Consider the following 17,908-nt stretch of genomic DNA (forward strand, 5'->3'; position numbering starts at 1 on the left):
TTAAGGATGCTACTATCATTTAAACTTTAGAGTCTGCAATATTTTGGAATCAGCACTGTCACTATGATAATGTTTTACAGTCAAATTGTTACGTAACCTTTTTGCAACATGTTCTATAAAAATAATTATAGCAGAACCTGAAATTAATTCATTCCAGGTATTTAAGTCCATGGTAAAGGATAAAATAGATTTTTTCAGAAGTGTTTTTGTGTTATCCTCATCAAGTCACCTTCCAACTATACAAATTATTTAAGTGAATGATAGTCCTGAAAGTATTTATCAACGTTTGAATGTACTTCTTGCACTTATTTCCTTTTTATTCTACTGCACTGAAAATGTGGGTCTCACTATGAATATGCATTTTCACAACCTTCCAGTAGATGGTGCTGCACAGATCCCTACTCTGTGTTGCTAATTATTCCTTAATTTGTCTAAATCATTGATGAACATGATACTTATTTCCAATAATTTTTTATCAGCAAAAAAATTTATATGAAACCAAAAAAGAAAAAAAAAAACAGAAGCAGAAAAAAAAGTACTACTGTATAAGGAGGGCAAAAAATATGTCTAACTAAATGGAGAACTTAAGTAACATTAAAGCCACTAAAATGCACATAAATTTCTAAATCTAAATTGCTAATTATAATCTAAAAAAAACAGAAAATTCTATGCCAAAATGGGCAATAGACTGGAAATGCTAGCCATAATAGGAAAGTACAGAAAGTGGGTTAATGGACACAAAGAAAAGAATAATGCCACAGCAAAATGGCTATGACAAAAGGTGTCTTAAAAAGCTGTCTTAGGTAACTGAGGCTTTAATAATCAGAGTACCTTATAGTGGTAACTCAACCAGTGACCCTGCTTCTGCAATCAAAAATGCCAATAAAGGTTACAGGATTAGGGAGAAATGAAAAATACAAAATAAAATGACTACACAAATGTAAGGGAGTGGAAGGAAACAATAAAATTCAAGAAAAACCTAAAAAGGTGCGAGGCTCTCCTGTAAACACCTTGATACAGACATTCAATACAGTTTCACTTTTAGTTTCTTCTTTGTCTCCATTAGCAAAATTGAATACAAGAATTAACCTGACGTACTGTATACAGATCACTTTTAAAACCAGTACTAAACTACCTTATATTCTTCGACCCTTAGTAATTTAGGTATACTACTGTTGTACAGCAGCATTCAGTTTTGAAAATAATAAAAGTGCTCACTCCCATTGGTACCTGAAAATGCCTAAGACTTGAACAGACAAGAAAACATCAAAAAGAGGTTAGCATACAAGTCCATCTTATGAAAGAAGGAAGGATGGGTAGGCATCTTTCTGCATTGTACTCCTTCACCTTTTTGCATGGCATGAAATGTTTTACATTTTCCATTTAAAGTGTTTTAAGTATGATTTCTAACTGACCTGCTAACTCACTGACAACTCCCACTCTCAACTTCCTCAGTCAACGATAAGACCCTGAGGATTGAGTAGGGGGTTCAGTTTGTATAGTGGTGTATCAAGGCTGCTATTTTTCAAGCTATAAATTAGGTTTCGCATAGAAACATTTCAAAGTATAACAATGCATTTTTAGATCTTTTGCATATTTTACAAAAAAATAAAAGTTTTACTATGAAAATCTTTAACAATTATTACTTTCCTATATTAATTGTACTTCTGCTCTGATGTATAAAAAGAGATGCAGTACTTTATCCTTTCAGTCTCACATCAATAACATCTCCCGGTCTGCATATTTCCACTTGTGTATTCGCCCCTCCCTCACTCCCCACACCACTGCTATCCTTATTCATAGCCTTGTCACTTCTCGTCTGGATTATTGCAATTCCCTTTTCTTTGGTCTTTCTTGCAAATCTCTTAATGAGCTTCAACTGGTCCAGAATTCAGCTGCCCGCATCATTACTAGAACCCCCTCTATTCACCATATCACTCCCGTTTTGCAACAGCTTCATTGGCTTCCAGTTCAGTTCCGAATTCAATTCAAAATTCTCCTACTAACTTTTAAGGCTATCCACAACCTTGCCCCTCCATATCTGTCTGACCTCCTCCATGTTGCCACTCCCTCCCATACCCTTAAATCCTCTTCCTCCATCCACTTGACTGTCCCCTTCGTCCATCTTACCACTATGGAGGGCACAGCATTCAGTTGCTCTGCTCCCTAGCTTTGGAACTCACTACCATCTGAGCTTAGAAATATTGAATCATTTTCACTTTTCAAATCTAAACTTAAGACTCATTTGTTTAAGACTGCTTTTTCTCTTTGATTACAATTGCTCTGTCTGATTTTAACTTTTGTATTTTACTTTTGTTTATAATCTGTGTTTTTTCTATTGTTCGGTGTCCTTGAGTGTTTAGAAAGGCGCCTACAAATAAAATGTATTATTATTTTATTATTATTATTTATCTGTAAAGCCTTTTTAACAGCGCCACTGTGAATAAATGATCTAAACATCCATTCATTTTTATATTTTGCATTGAATTCTCTGCACAGTACATTATTTCTGTACGTTAATGTTTACTGTTAACATGCATGGTCTTCAATCACATTTGTTTGCAAGCTTCAATTTGAGAATTGTCATTTCTTTTCTGTGCTGCTATCTTCCGCCCTCCACATTTTTCTGTCTAGTGACTTGTGTTATCCTGCTTACTTTATGGTGGTAATTATATCTACTGTTGTGTCCCTTATATTCAGTTTATATTTAGTTTAAATTTGTAAGATAATAAAGGAGCTTTGTGACTATATAATATAAAGATTGATTTTTTTCCAGCAGTTTGGCAGCTTAAAGCTGCTGTTGAGTTCAAAATGTGATTGCATTACAGTACATGTACAAGCTGTTAAGCATAACTCACAGAACTCACTTTATGCTAAGGGCTTTACTACTATCTGTATACTGAGTGATACATCTGTTATGCATGGATTTTACAGAAAAACAAAACTAATTTGTTATTCACATTTTTGGTTAGGGAGTCTGCTTTATATCTTGGGGGACTACTAGTTTGGAGTTTACATAAACTGAAGAAAAAAATTATGTTTAAAGCTGTGAAAATCTGAGCTGAGTTGAAGTTCATTGTAAATATTTAACTCATTGTACACATTAGAGAGTCATGAACTTGACACAATATCTATCTATCTATCTATCTATCTATCTATCTATCTATCTATCTATCATCTATCTATCTATCTATCTATCAAATATTTGCAAGTATATGCACACTACCTCTCCAAATTCAATGTCTAGTCTTTTTAGACATTCTTCATGATATTATGGTAAACATCCATACACTAAGATTTGTAACGTTTTCGTTAGATTTTTAAAAAATTAAAGCAATCAGTTTGATGCCTTGACACTGAATGCGCCCCTCTTACATTTCATCTTCTTACATGTAACTTTTTTTTTTGAAAAACATATTTTGTGTTACCTTAATTATGTGATTTTTGCAGTATACAACAACATAAACAACTGCCTGAATATAACAGGCTCAAGAACTAAACCCTTAACAATGCAATGATACTTTTTAATCAGTAATTCGTACCAGGTGAAATGTACCAAAAGTGCAATTTAGTTTTTTATTGGTCCTACTTCTACTTTCAAAAGCAGACTGTATTATGCAGGAGTGAGGTTTCTTTGTGCCACAATGCTGTTGGCAAGTGGGAGATATGAAGGCTTTTGTCTCCCTCTGCTGATGAATTGGTGACTTTGCATTGATAACATTATTTTTTTATGTTTGCACAGATGTTATTTCCAGCGCTATTTTAACGTTTAAATAGTGTTTGCAGTGTTACATGTTCTCTAATATTACTTAACAAATGTTAGAACTTAAATTATTTGGTACTAATTCTCCAAATAATTATGTCTTAGAAATTTTAAATCACACTTGAAGTTAGCAATGTGGAACTTATTAACTGAGTCGCCAGCTCAAGTAATTACTCCTGTTTATAAACATTTCATTTCTTCCCTGTAAATTCTCCATATAAAAATGACATTCATTAAATATCATTAGAATTCAGGTTAGAGAAACATTTAATTGAGAAGGAGGCATAAAAAGTTAGAACGTTGTTTGTCTTTTAAGAATTTCTTAGAAATATAAATGTAGTACTAGGGTGTTGTACCAGTTAGCCATTATGGATGTAATGAGAGGACAAGCAAAATGTCACCTTTTATTGGCTAACTAAAAAGATTATAATATGTAAATTTTCAAGGCAACTCAGGCCCCTTCTTCAGGCAAGACATTTATATCTTGCCTGAAGAATTTGCCTCGAAAGCTTGCATATTGTATCTTTTTATTTGGCCAATAAAAGGTGTCATTTTGCTTGATTTCTCATAAATATATATATTCATGATAACATAGTTAATAAACCTTGCAGCAGATACCTTTACCTCCAGTTACTCTTTTGTTTTTTTTTCCAAAGATGTGCATATGAGGTTAATGGGCAACTCTCAGTTGTCATGAGGTGGTGTGTATGTGCTCATTCATAGGCCATAGATTATCCAGGTTATAACCAGTCTTTATGATACTCAGGTATATATTCATATACTAAATGTGTTACATTCTCAAAAAATTATAGCAACTTGTGCCAGGTCTTGATGCCAAATGTGTTCCTTTTTTTCCTTTGCACCTGATGTCAACAAAGTGGTCTATGGCTTACTGTGGCCCAGTACTGGAAAATGTAAGCACATTTTTAAATGCAGTAAACTCCTAATGGATGGACAACTTTCCAAAGTTGTAAATAGTAAATTGCCTTCTTTCCATTTTCCTAACTTATTTTTCCATTAGAAGGTTGTGGGGAGTTAGGGAATTACACAAAAGGTAAGAAACACACACAGAGACATGGGGAGAATACTCAGATTCCACAGAGACAATAACTCGGCACAGACTCAGTTTTCTGTAGCAATGAAGGAAGCAGTGCCAATAAGCCACTGCACCACCACTTTCTCCTGTAGTCAAATCACACATTTTTATAGTGTGTTATTATTTTTACATTTTATAATCTTACTTGAGACCATTAAACTAAACCCAAAAATATTTGTTCAATGTGTTGTCAAATATTGAAATTGAAAAGCCAGAATGAATTAAGAGTGACATGCCCTTCTAAACAGATGGTCCAATAAGTGAGCATATTTCTCTCCTTATCTTCTGTCAGTTCATCTCAGCTCTTGGCCAAGTCATTGTATTTTTATATGCAAAAGCTCAAAGTTGATCCCATTAAAGTTCTATTAGATTGAAATCTGGATCCAAGCCAAAACTACTTAAGTACCTTAATGTCAGCTGATCTAACCTGTTGTCTCCCTAGGGTTTAATTAAAGAGGCCTGCCAAGAAGGGCAAGCGCAAGTTTAAAAAAAAATAGGAAAACAACATAAATGTATTTTACCACAAAAATTTACTTCATTCTTATTCAGCATCTTTCCACTGAAAAGCCCAGCATGCTATAAAAAGTATTACAAATATAGTAAGAAAAAAGTACAATATAAACAAAATGTAAGGGTGAAACATAAACAGAGAAATATCACGTAATATATGCCAAAGTATTCATACATAACAGATGGGTTTTAAGTCAACATTATACAGGTAGGCTGCAGGTAAAAAGGCATCTTTCCATAGACAAATAATTGCAGTTTCATCCACACAGAAGAGAGCTGAAAACTGGTCTGTTGTGGTTAGTGATGAGCAAACTTCATGATGTTCACTTCACCTGAAGTTTGGAGAAATCACAGAAGTGTTTTAAATATCGCCAAACTCGGCAAACTGCATTAAAGTCAGTGAGAAAGGATAACCCAAACTAGAATTGACTGGATTATAATGGTGCAATCATCTTTAAAGTGTCCCTGAGGGCTAGGGAAATGTCTTCCAACCAGACTGGACTGATTATTGTGGCCAAAAAAGGTGACCTGAGCTGTGCGGCAGCAGTGCCAACCACTGAACCACCGTGCCTACGTGCGATCAAAGAAGAACACTAGTCATGGCCTATCTGATATCACCATGACTCTTTTGTTCCTGACACAACACTAGGACAAAATGCTAACATGTACACCAAGAACAGAGGAAAAATAGCGAAAACCTTAAAAAAGATAAAACAAATAACAGTGCAATTGCTATAATTAATTAGAAAGCAATAGAGGAGAAAATTTTGAAACCATCTCGACAGAAGCTGTAACAAGAGCATCCAAAGGTAAACTAATGAGTTTTCAGTCTGATACAAATGCTGGGCCAGGTGAAGCTTCTTTAATATTTCCAGAACCTGCCTTCTAAATTAGTTGTATGTATTCCAGAAAGTTTAAGTATTGTGCACCTTGTGATATAAATTTTAATAGCTTCTCTAAGATAAAGAAGAGTTAGACAACTTAAAAATTTACATGTGAGGAGAAGGATTTTAAATTTCATTTAAAACTTAATTGGAAGCCAGTGCAGTGATTTAAGAACTGGTATTGCAGTATGAGGTTATACTAGTTCGTATTTCTGATTACAGTATAACTATTGACACTCTTTTCTGAATTAACTGGAGAGTTACAAGTCATATATTTGAACAGCCAGAACAATAATGTATTACAATAATCAATTTGCTTCAGACTAGCAAGAGAACAAGTTTTTCATGTTAAGGTAGCTTAAGAAACTACTTTAGTTCTACAACATTTTGAAGCTGGAGAAATCAGTTTTTAGATATTGTAGAAATCTATAACTCAAGCATAATTTTGTTAGGAAATAACACATACATCTTGGACAAATTCAGCCCAACTAGTCCTTTTCAGTTAACAGCAAAGAAGGAATGAAATAAATTGCCCAACTATATATTTTCAACATATTATATAGCTTTTTAAGAAAAAAACTTTATAGAAAATAGAAGGATGGATTTTGATACCATGCAAATCGATAAGGAGTTTTGTTATTTGCAAAGTAAGTAATGAATAGTATATAATGTAGTGTGAGATATGGACGGCCATTCATCCCGGCCAATACCCCCAGGCCACCAGATGGAGCCCTCCTTACAGCATGGAGGTGCCCCAAATGCCAGCAGGGAATTATGGACAGTGGACTTTTAATGCACAATCCTGCTGGATACCATGGGGGCCGCCAGGAGTCACTGCAGGGAGGCCCAAGGACTATTATGTGCCCTATAACCCGGAAGTGCGTCTTAGTCACAGTGACAGAAGGAATGACGTACTTCCGTGATGAAGGAGAAGAGTTTTGATCAGACCTGGAAGTGCTATAAAAAGTCACATGGACAGGGGTTCAGAAGCACTTCCGGGTCACGGACTATAAAAGGACTGTGGGAAATCCCAGATGGACGAGCTGAGTTGGGAGGCAGGGTGGCTAAGCGTCTGGGAGTGGAGGATTATTGTGATTTGTTAATTTGGTTATGGTTTATTGGAGATTTGTGGAGTGGTGGTGCTTTGTGCACAGTATTATTATAATAAATATCATATTTGGACTTTTATCCGGTGTCTGGCATATTGTCCGAGGGTTCAAGGGAGCGAGAGCGCCCTTATCTGTCACAGTAGCTAGTGTGACAGTAGATGGCACTATAATATCGCTTAACCAGACACAGACAGAAGCAGGAGGCACACTTTCAAAAGCACACCTGATTTTATTTTATTTTCTTCCCTTGTGGGAATCGTCTTCCCCGTTTCCCACAAGCACAACAACACAGTCCAAAGCACAAACCAATGCACAATAAATTCCTTCTCTTCTTTTCTCTTCTTTTCTCCTCCTCGACAAGCTTTGTCTCCCTCCTCCCGACTCTGGTTCACTGAGTAGTCTCTGCTGACCCTTATATAAGGAACCCGGAAGTGCTCTAGGTGCTCGTTGACCTAATTCTAGCAGTACCTCCGGGTGTGGCGGAAGAGCTATTTTCTAAGGCTCCGTAGCAGCTGTAGCACCCCCTGGCAGCACCCCCAGATCCCAACAGGGCTGTATCCAACTGCATCTCCCATGAAGCCCTGCGGGAGTCACCGCTGCATCCCCTGGGGGCTGCCATCTATTGTCCCGGGGGAGGTAATGCCATGACCAGGCTTGCTCCCCCAATCCTTCCAGCGAAGAGGTGTCCCGGCAAGGTAAGGATCCCAGCCATCTGTGACACTAGGCAGGGATAAATCAATCAATATTTCAATTTTATAATGGCTTTCAGTGAAAGCAGGATCACAAAAGTGTTAACAAATAAAGCAAAATTCAATATAATAAATGCTGTACATGATAAATGTTTATAGGAATAGAAAGAATTAAAACATAACATCTTCAGTAAAGAAGGTGCCCTAAAATTTCTTTTAAAGATAATGTTACCCGCGAAATAAGAAAATCCGCGAAGTAGAAACCATATGTTTATATGGTTATTTTTATATTGTCATGCTTGGGTCACAGATTTGCGCAGAAACACAGGAGGTTGTAGAGAGACAGGAACGTTATTCAAACACTGCAAACAAACATTTGTCTCTTTTTCAAAAGTTTAAACTGTGCTCCATGACAAGACAGAGATGACAGTTCCATCTCACAATTAAAAGAATGCAAACATATCTTCCTCTTCAAAGGAGTGCTTGTCAGGAGCACAGAATGTCACATAGATAGAGAAAAGCAAACAAATCAATAGGGCTGTTTGCTTTTAAGTATGCGAAGCACCACGGCACAAAGCTGTTGAAGGTGGCAGCTCACACCCCCTCCGTCAGGAGCAGACAAAGAGAGAGAGAGACAGAGTTTGTTTTTCAATCAAAAATCAATACGTGCCCTTTGAGCTTTTAAGTATGCGAAGCACCTTGCAGCATGTCGTTTCAGGAAGCAGCTGCACAAAAGATAGCAACGTGAAGATAATCTTTCAGCATTTTTAGACGAGCGTCCGTATCGTCTAGGTGTGCGAACAGCCCCCCTGCTCACACCCCCTACGTCAGGATCACAGATAGTCAGCGCAAGAGAGAGAGAAAAGTAAGTTGGGTAGCTTCTCAGCCATCTGCCAATAGCGTCCCTTGTATGAAATCAACTGGGCAAACCAACTGAGGAAGCATGTACCAGAAATTAAAAGACCCATTGTCCGCAGAAATCCGAGAACCAGCAAAAAATCCGCGATATATATTTAAATATGCTTACATATAAAATCCGCGATGGAGTGAAGCCGCAAAAGGCGAAGCGCGATATAGCGAGGGATCACTGTATAGTGCATTTCACAATATGCCCCATTGTAGGTTATATGTCAACCAAAAAATGTAACAGAAAGCAACATAAGATATTCACTGTGAACAGTAGCCAAATATCTAGTGTAACCCGAGTTACTCACACTAGCTCTTAAAATACAGTTGGCTCTGTTTCCTTATGGCTCCAAGAGCTATTGTTCATTTCTCATTTTGATCAATGTCTGTGTTTAATCTGCATGGTCTCCTGATTGGTAAATTGGACTGGCATGAGTGAGTGTTGAAATGTGTGCCAATGTACCCAGCAATAGATTGGCATACAATTCAAGGCTGGGTCCTACTTTGTATTTAGTGCTGCTAGGATAGACATGGCCTCTTACAGCCTTATAATGTAAAACAGAACAATTAATTTTTATTGTATTCATCAGAAACTATGTGAAGTGCCAAGTGCATCATCACAAGGAACCTTGCATAGCAAACAAGTATATATTTTAAACTACACAGTAAAAATGAAAGCTGTAGCTTAAAGGTACATACAGTAAGTAAAAAAGGGGTGAGAGCCTGAGACGACAGTATGGTGGCATTAATACAGTCGTTAAAGAAGATAACAATGCAAGAGATGTGAAGTTTGAGGATTCAAGGTGTGGCTGACAACTACAATTGAGATTTTCAAACTGAATTACAGAGAAAATTCTAGATAGTGGAAGCCACAACATTGATTGAGCACTCATCAAGAATTGAAAAGGTAATTAAGTTTGTATCTGTAGCAATGACTATAATAAAACATTAACAATCTAAGAAAAATATTTATGAATGTACCCAAGAGAAAGAGGTACTAAATGTTCTACTTTCTGTTATTGCAATAACTTATTAATTGAATTGAAGAGGAAACCACAGACTAGAGACCTGTGGCTCTTTATTAGTCATATTTCTTCTGATATTATCTTATTTATAGTACCATTCTGAAAGTTCTTCCATTTTGCAGTGATGTAATAAAATTAGTCAAGCTGAATTAAGACTATGTCACATTGCACAACTTTTCCAGTGATTTTCAGTTGTAGCCTTCATTAACATGATCTTAGAGAGTCGGAAGTAGTCGGTGACGTGCTTCTGTGAATCAGTCACACAATGTCACATGCGCTGCGACTCCGACTAGTCTGCAACTTGCTCCGATAAAATTAAACAGGTTTCACTTTGTCTTTAGTTGCAGGTGAGGGCTAGACTTGTGTGAGACATAACTACCAATGAATGCTCATCCAGAAGTACAAGGCATATGATGTAGTGACAAGGAATAAGGAACGTGGGTGTTTTAGACCTCACAAACAGCAGAGAAGACCGTATGTCTTATGTCTCATGTTTTACATACCACAACACAAAGGAAAAAAGAAAAACAAGGGCCACAGTTGCTGAGAAAATAACCCTAGCTGTTAACCCTTTGTTCAGTAATGTTCTTGGGTGCTAGCTAAAGGATCGAGCATGACTGTGCCGGACAGTCGGCACATAATCGCTAAAAGTGAACTGGACAGTGATTATCAAATATTTAAACTGACATGGTCTGGCAACATGATCAGCAATTGTAGTCAGCAAACCTGACATTCTCAATGACTAAAAGTCACATAATGTGACTTCAGCTTAAATCACCTTTATTTGTATATTTATTCACATTAAAACATTAGAAAAATTTGGATGACAACAGGCCTTTCAGCCTAACAATGCTTGCTAAACCTTCTTACCTAATTTCTCCAAAGTAACATTGAGATGAGTTTTGAAGGTTCATTGGCTTTTAACAGCATTTGTCAAATAAATTGCAGTGTTTTAAAGTAGGACTCTTCATCAAGTCTGAAAGTGTCAGTTCATACTTTTAATGTTAGTGTCAGCAGAATATGGAAGGAAGAATTTCTGTTTGTGCTATTGACAGGACCACAAATTAAACTGATTTTCAAAGTCGAGGTATTATATATGCAAAAGTTCAATCTTTTTTTTTTTTTTTGTTCAATAGTTAACAGTTTTCTTTTTTTTTGGTATTTCCACATTTTTTGTGATTATTACCCTTTTGCTACTCTAATGAAGAAAAGCTACAGGAGAGTCATATATAACACTGATATTACATCCTCCTACTTTACTGCCTCACTTTTCCATTGGAGCATTCAAGGGACAGCTTCTGTGTTTATTCTTGGAAAAAGAGCAGTTTTACCTAAAATTCTTAAAATAATTATTAATAAGCTACCTTTTGATTAACTTAAGAATCATTCCATTCATTTGCTCAATATACTCTGCTTACTAATTAAAGAGGAAGTGTTCTTTATCTGGGAAACATTTGCAGACTATTAGGACTTCCATCCATTTTCTGAGATGTACGTTCATTTTGGATTTCAGTGTGGCAGAATCTATGTTATCAATGACTAGTGCAAGACAGGAACTTGGTGAAATGTGATGTCATTTTTAATGGCCGCACACTCACTCTCAGGCAGCTTACAGCAACAAAGATGGTAGACTATTGTTCGCAAAAAAGATTGGGACAGAGAAAAGGCATTCTAGAGTAGACAAAAAAACAGGTTCATGTACAGTGAGATGATGGTGCAAAAAAGTCTCACAGGGCCAGATGTTATTCTGAAACAAGAATACACATCTAAGGATAACCTGTTAAAAATGTGTGGTGAATACAAAGGCTACACCCACAGGGCTTCTTCCTAAAACACCTACCCTAATTCCTTCAGTCTATGCACTAAACTAAACTGTCAGGAGAGAGCAAAACAAACTGAATAAAAGACTTGATGCTGAAAGGAAATAAAAAGCTAAAACTGCTGTTTTCTATTCATTAGCTCAGCACCTGGATGCTGTGCAGCCTTGTCCGTGCTTTACTGGTGTTATTAGGCAAATTGGTTGATTCTGATGTTTTGAGCACTGAAATCTGCATTCCCTGTAGCTCTTTGTTATCACCTTTTCTAACGTCAGTCCTTTTGATCAGGTGTGACACACTATTTATTTCATATGCATATGTTTCAGTTCATATTTACACCAGTATAGCTGCCAATTCTTTCAAATTCACATTGACTCCCATACTATCATCATAACACTGAACAACAGAGAGAACAACAAGCACCTGTGACAACGTATCATTCACATTTACCACTCATCCATTAATTTCTTCAAATGGCAACCATAATCTAATGTTACAGAAAGGTTTTTTTGCACTTGTACAATGTGCTCTCTGTACATGTGACACACATTTATATATCTGATAGGGTTTTTTAGGAAATTTTTCAACTGTTCGACACAATCAGAAGCTTGCTTTCTATTGGACCAGGTTAACAAGAGCATCACTATAAAATACGATACAATTTATTTTTGTGTAGCACAAAATCACACAAGGAGTGTCTCAATGGGCTTTAACAAAAACAAACTCCCAAAATAAAACCCTTCTAGGGAAAAAATGGAGGAAATCTTGGGAGAGGCAATTCAGAGAGGGATCCCTTTCCAGGTAGGTTGGGCATGCAGTGGGTGTCAAAAACTGGGGTAAATAAAACACAATACAAAACACAGAACAGAACACAAGTAATCCTCAAAACAATCCAACCTGTCATCCAACTGCACTCCAAGATATTTATAGGTGTTGACCCACTCCACATCAACCCCTTCAATGATGACAGGTGTCAGTGGAGGTCCGGACCTGTGGTAATCCATGACCATCTCCTTGGATTTGGAAATTTTCAACAACAGTTGGTTGAACTGAAACCATCCCACAAAAAAAATGACACAATCATTCACCAGACCCTTATACTCTTCTTCCTCCTGTCCACCCCTGACACACCCCACAATAGCAGTGTCATCTGAGAACTTCTGCATGTGGCATGTCCCTGAGTTGTAACTAAAGTCCAATGTGTACAGGGTGAAGAGGAAAGGGGAAAGAACAGTCCCCTGTGGAGCTCCTGTGCTGCTGATTAGTGTTATTGCAGATCTACAACAGTCTTTATTAAAGAAATGCTTAAGACATTTTAGAGTAGTGTAGTGTATTAAAAATGACATGTTGGTTCACTACCATACTATTTGTTTTGTAGGTGATCACAATGGAGACCTGTTGACAAAAACACAGTGGTTAAGTGGTGAGTGCTGCTGTCTCAGTGGGTTCAAATCCAAGCTGTGTGACATTTGTATGTTCTCCCAACATCGCTGTTTTTTGTTGTTTTTTTTATAGAACCTTAGTGTTTCTTCCACATCCAATAAGATGTGCTTGTGCATTTCAGGTTAATTAATGATTGCATATTGGTGCTGTGTGGATTTGTGAATAAGTTGGCCCTGAGATGAACTGCCACCCTCCTGAAGGTTGTTTACTAATTTGCACTCACTGCTGCCAGAATGGGATCCAGCTTCCGTTCACCCTACCACTGCTACTAGAGGTTAATGCTTGTGAAGCTTATTGGGGCAGAGAATACCCTACAAAGGTGCTATGAAAACTGTATTGTGAGTTTAGCCCATGGTGAGCTACTGCCATATTCATGTTTGTTGTGCCTTGTATTTGGGGGTGGTGAGGTGGACTCCAGCCTCCCACAACCATAACATCAGATTAGCCAACTTTAAAAGGGTAGATGGATGGATGGGTAGATTTTAAATGCATTTCTAAAAGAGACAGATTATATGTTACAAAATTTGCCAGTTAAGCAAAACACCACAGAATAGTTTTAATTAACGTTTGGAGTGTAAAAGCAAGAAAGTCAAACTTGTAATTAGGCGGATGTTGTAAAAGATAAAATGAAAGCCTGAAGGGATTGTTCCCCTCCTCCACAAGAGTTCCTTTTAACTGAGAAATCCTACACTATGTAGTGGTGTTTCAGTAGTACTAGGGTGTTGTACGTGTTAGCCATTATGAATGTAGAGAAAAGCCAAGCAAAATGACACCTACATTACTGCCACTAGATGGTGACATAGGCATTTATAAGTCTCCTCTATAACATTTGCGAGAGACGTTCATATACTTTCCTGTTTTTTGCTAAGTAAAGACTTTTAAATATGGAAACCTACACCAAAAATGATAAAAATGTAAGCAATTTAAAATGATTTCTGCATAGCTTCATCATCTAAAAGTCTTTTCATGAAATAATATCAATTAATTTTCAATGTGTTTGCATTTTTATTAGCATTATTACACAAAACTAAACATATTGCCATATGGACTCATCACTTTCTAGTGAAGGGAGCGGACTAGGTATGATGCCAGTTAGGTAATGAATGTACAGATCTGAATATAGTACACCTTGGTAATGAAACTGCTTTGCTGGATGTGTAGTGACACTTTTCTGTCAGGAATGTAGTAAGTAGATAGAGTCAGATTCACGTCTACAGAGAGTATTAGTTCTAAAATAAAACATCCCAACTGAGGGAAGTGTCTCTTTTACTGCAAAGTTGTCCCAAAGGAAACACCAAGTAAATGTGGGCATATTTAGAAGCCCTTGACTGGGAAACATTCAGATGAAATGTGCACTAGGAAACAAGCGGGCCACCTCAGCGGTCACTGCTGCTTCTCCATTTTCTCCTAATAAATATTCAGAGTTAGAGAAAGTCTGCTTAGTGTTTGAAAAGATGACTTTGTAGTCATACTGGGAGACTTCAATAATACATGTGGAGAATGACAAAGATACTTTAAGAGGTGTGAATGGGTGGAAAAGTCTAATCTGCCTACAGGTGGTAAATTGCTATTGGATTTCTGTGCTAGTCATAGATTGCACCCTGCTTGAACACAATTATGCCTGGTACCAGAGTACTTTGATCCAAGAGTCAGTGATCTGTTCTAATTCTTGGCCCCAAATCACTAGTAGGGTGCAGAATTTAGGAAAAAGAAAATCAAACAAAATCGAACATCAAATCAAAAAGGGAAATCTGACAAAAAGTCCAAAAAAAATGTTGCCAAATTTCTTAATCCTAACTTACTTTTTTTCTTACCCTAAATTAAGATAAAAATTTCAACAGATTTTTGTGAATGATTGAAATTTGGTCAATTTAAGGACAGTGTAAGCCAACTTATAGAGGAAAAAGGAACTGGCATCACTGCATCACATCACTGGCAGTGGTCAGCAACAGTAAACAAGATGACTGTGCCTATACAATACAATACAATACAATACAATACAATACAATACAATACAATACAATATATTTTTGTATAGCTCAAAATCACACAAGGAATGCCGCAATGGGCTTTAACAGGCCCTGTCTTTTGGCAGCCCCCAAGCCTTTCACTTTCTAAGAAGACAGGAAAAAACCCCAAAAAAGCCCTAGTAGGGAAAAAAATGGAAGAAACCTTGGGAAAGGCAGTTCAAAGAGAGACCCCTTTCCATGTAGGCTGAGTGTGCAGTGGGTGTCAAAAAAAAGGGGTAAATACAACACGACCACACAAAATGGCATTGGCTGTGAACAAAATAGAAACCCAAAAAGGGTATTGTGGTGATATCAAACCATCACAACAATAAGCATAATCAATAACAAAAAAACAACAACATCAATATATCTTAAGGGGACAAGGTAAAGATTTAAGCAAAAATAAACAATTTAATATGGCTTGAGACTGGTCTGGTCTGGACATTTGGCTGACCAGACCTGGCAAGCCTCAGCAGTTAGTGAGGCCTCCCCCTTTCACCTTCACATGACCTTCTGCTGTTTATCAGAGAAGGTCAGGGACATGAGTCTGAATGGATACTGATACAGTATAGTGCAGATGACTACAAGGATCTGATGGTCATTGATATTTGAAAGGCCAAAGAAGCTAGCAGATTCTATCTATAGATGTTTTGTGTACTTGGAGAAGATGTATGATATATGCAATAAATAATATATTGCATATATATAATACAGTGCAATATACAATACAATATATAATATATTGTATATATATATAATACATTATACTATACAATATATATATTATGAGGGATGGCATTTTCTGCAAAAGCATTGACTGCTAGATGGCAAAGGGTTGCGGTAACACCATTGTTTCCCACAAGCCATCATGGGAACTGGAGTTCTTGGACTCAGTCCTGTTGGGTTCCATGGGTGCTGCAGAGACTAGGGAACCCTATTTTGTCAGGCTCTCATCTCACCCTGAAGTGCTTCCGAGCACAAGAAGGTCCTTCGGGTGTAACATAAAAGGAGCTGCCTGACACACTTGAATTGCGCCAGAGTCAGGAGGAAGGACAACAACACTTGTGTAGAGGAGTAAAGGCCATGACAAAAGAAAGAGGAAGGCAAAGACAAAGAACTGCTGTGCGCTGCTTGTTTCTGGTGTTGTGGTTTCAGAGTGAGAAAAGCTTACGACAAGAGTTTCCCGCAATAAAGCTCATTCATTTTTTAGTTTGAGGCTCTGTGTTGGGTGTTTAGGGAGCCATACATTATACAGCAACTTTAATTATTGAGCACCATATCAAGATGCATTATGATTATAATAAAGCCTTTGAATATAATTTTTTTGTTTCAAATGTAGCACAGGCAGATTAAGTGATTTTGTCAGGTATAGTGTGACAAATAATTCTTTATGAAATTATCCTTTCTTTGTGCATAATGAACACACTTACTTCACAAATACAACAGTTCTTATACATGACTCATTGACCGATATTAGTTTTTGGTATCAGCGTTTCCCTTTCTGCCTTACTTTACACAAATTAACAATGCTCAATTTTATTGCTTTTAATGAATAAATAATTTAAAATATGAACAATCATCCTGAGTGATTAAGACTGACTAAAATATATGGCACTATTGTATACGTAAAACATGTTCAAATCAGTTAACCAAAGACCCTGTGTCTAGAGTGTGAGTATACAGTATATATGTATATTTATATACTATGCCCCCTGCTCGATTCGCTCGCCAACCCCTGTGCCTGTGCTTCGTGCTAGCCTCTTTGTGGTTCTGTAGCTCGCGTTTGGGGATGCAGATGTACAATGTAAACAGATTTTTATTTTCATGGGAATTGTTACATATGCATAATAGAACTATTTTACATTACAGCGAGTAATTAACCATATTAAGAAAGAGTAAAATGTAATAAAATGAAAGTAAATTATGTTTCATGTTGCGTTAGACATATTTGTTGCGTAATACGATGTTGTTCTGTTTGGCTTTGAAATTAACATGCAAATAAATTTTAAACTTACACTTTTACTGTAAAACTTCAGTAAAAATTTTTTGAATTAAATTTTCATCAATATCGCATTGAATTTTGATTCTGTGTTTGGACTTTCATCGAGACAACTCATAACTGCCTGAGATTGAATTTCGTTTCTTTCTCTCTATTAAGTAAAACGACTTTTTCAAATGTTTGTCTCTGAGATTTGTTAATTGTCTTTGCAAAAGCTATTCTAACAGGAAACTGTTAACATTTTAATACGAATGGCATATCAAGATCTCCTTTGTTGTCTAATGTTATCCCCTGAAGATGTACTACATTACCTTTCTTGGATACATCCTTCTTTCTACAGTAATTTGTGCGGAGGAAGACCAGACGGTGTTAATGGTGGTAGATATTCTTCGAGATATTGTAAGTTGATATTTTCATGTTCCACACGATCACCACCAACTGTTTCAGTATAGTCTATTGATACGCATTTAACCAATGTGCTGATCATTTTTGACGTTAATTCGTTTGACTTCATCGTTTCTCGGTGCTAGGATTGCCCGTGTAATAATAAAATAATAATAATATATTTTATTATTTGTAGGCGCCTTTCTAAACACTCAAGGACAACAAACAATAGATAAAACACAGATTATAAACAAAAGTAAAATACAAAAATTAA

The sequence above is a fragment of the Erpetoichthys calabaricus genome, chromosome 10 (genome assembly GCF_900747795.2).
Source record: "Erpetoichthys calabaricus chromosome 10, fErpCal1.3, whole genome shotgun sequence".
Lineage (NCBI taxonomy): Eukaryota > Metazoa > Chordata > Cladistia > Polypteriformes > Polypteridae > Erpetoichthys > Erpetoichthys calabaricus.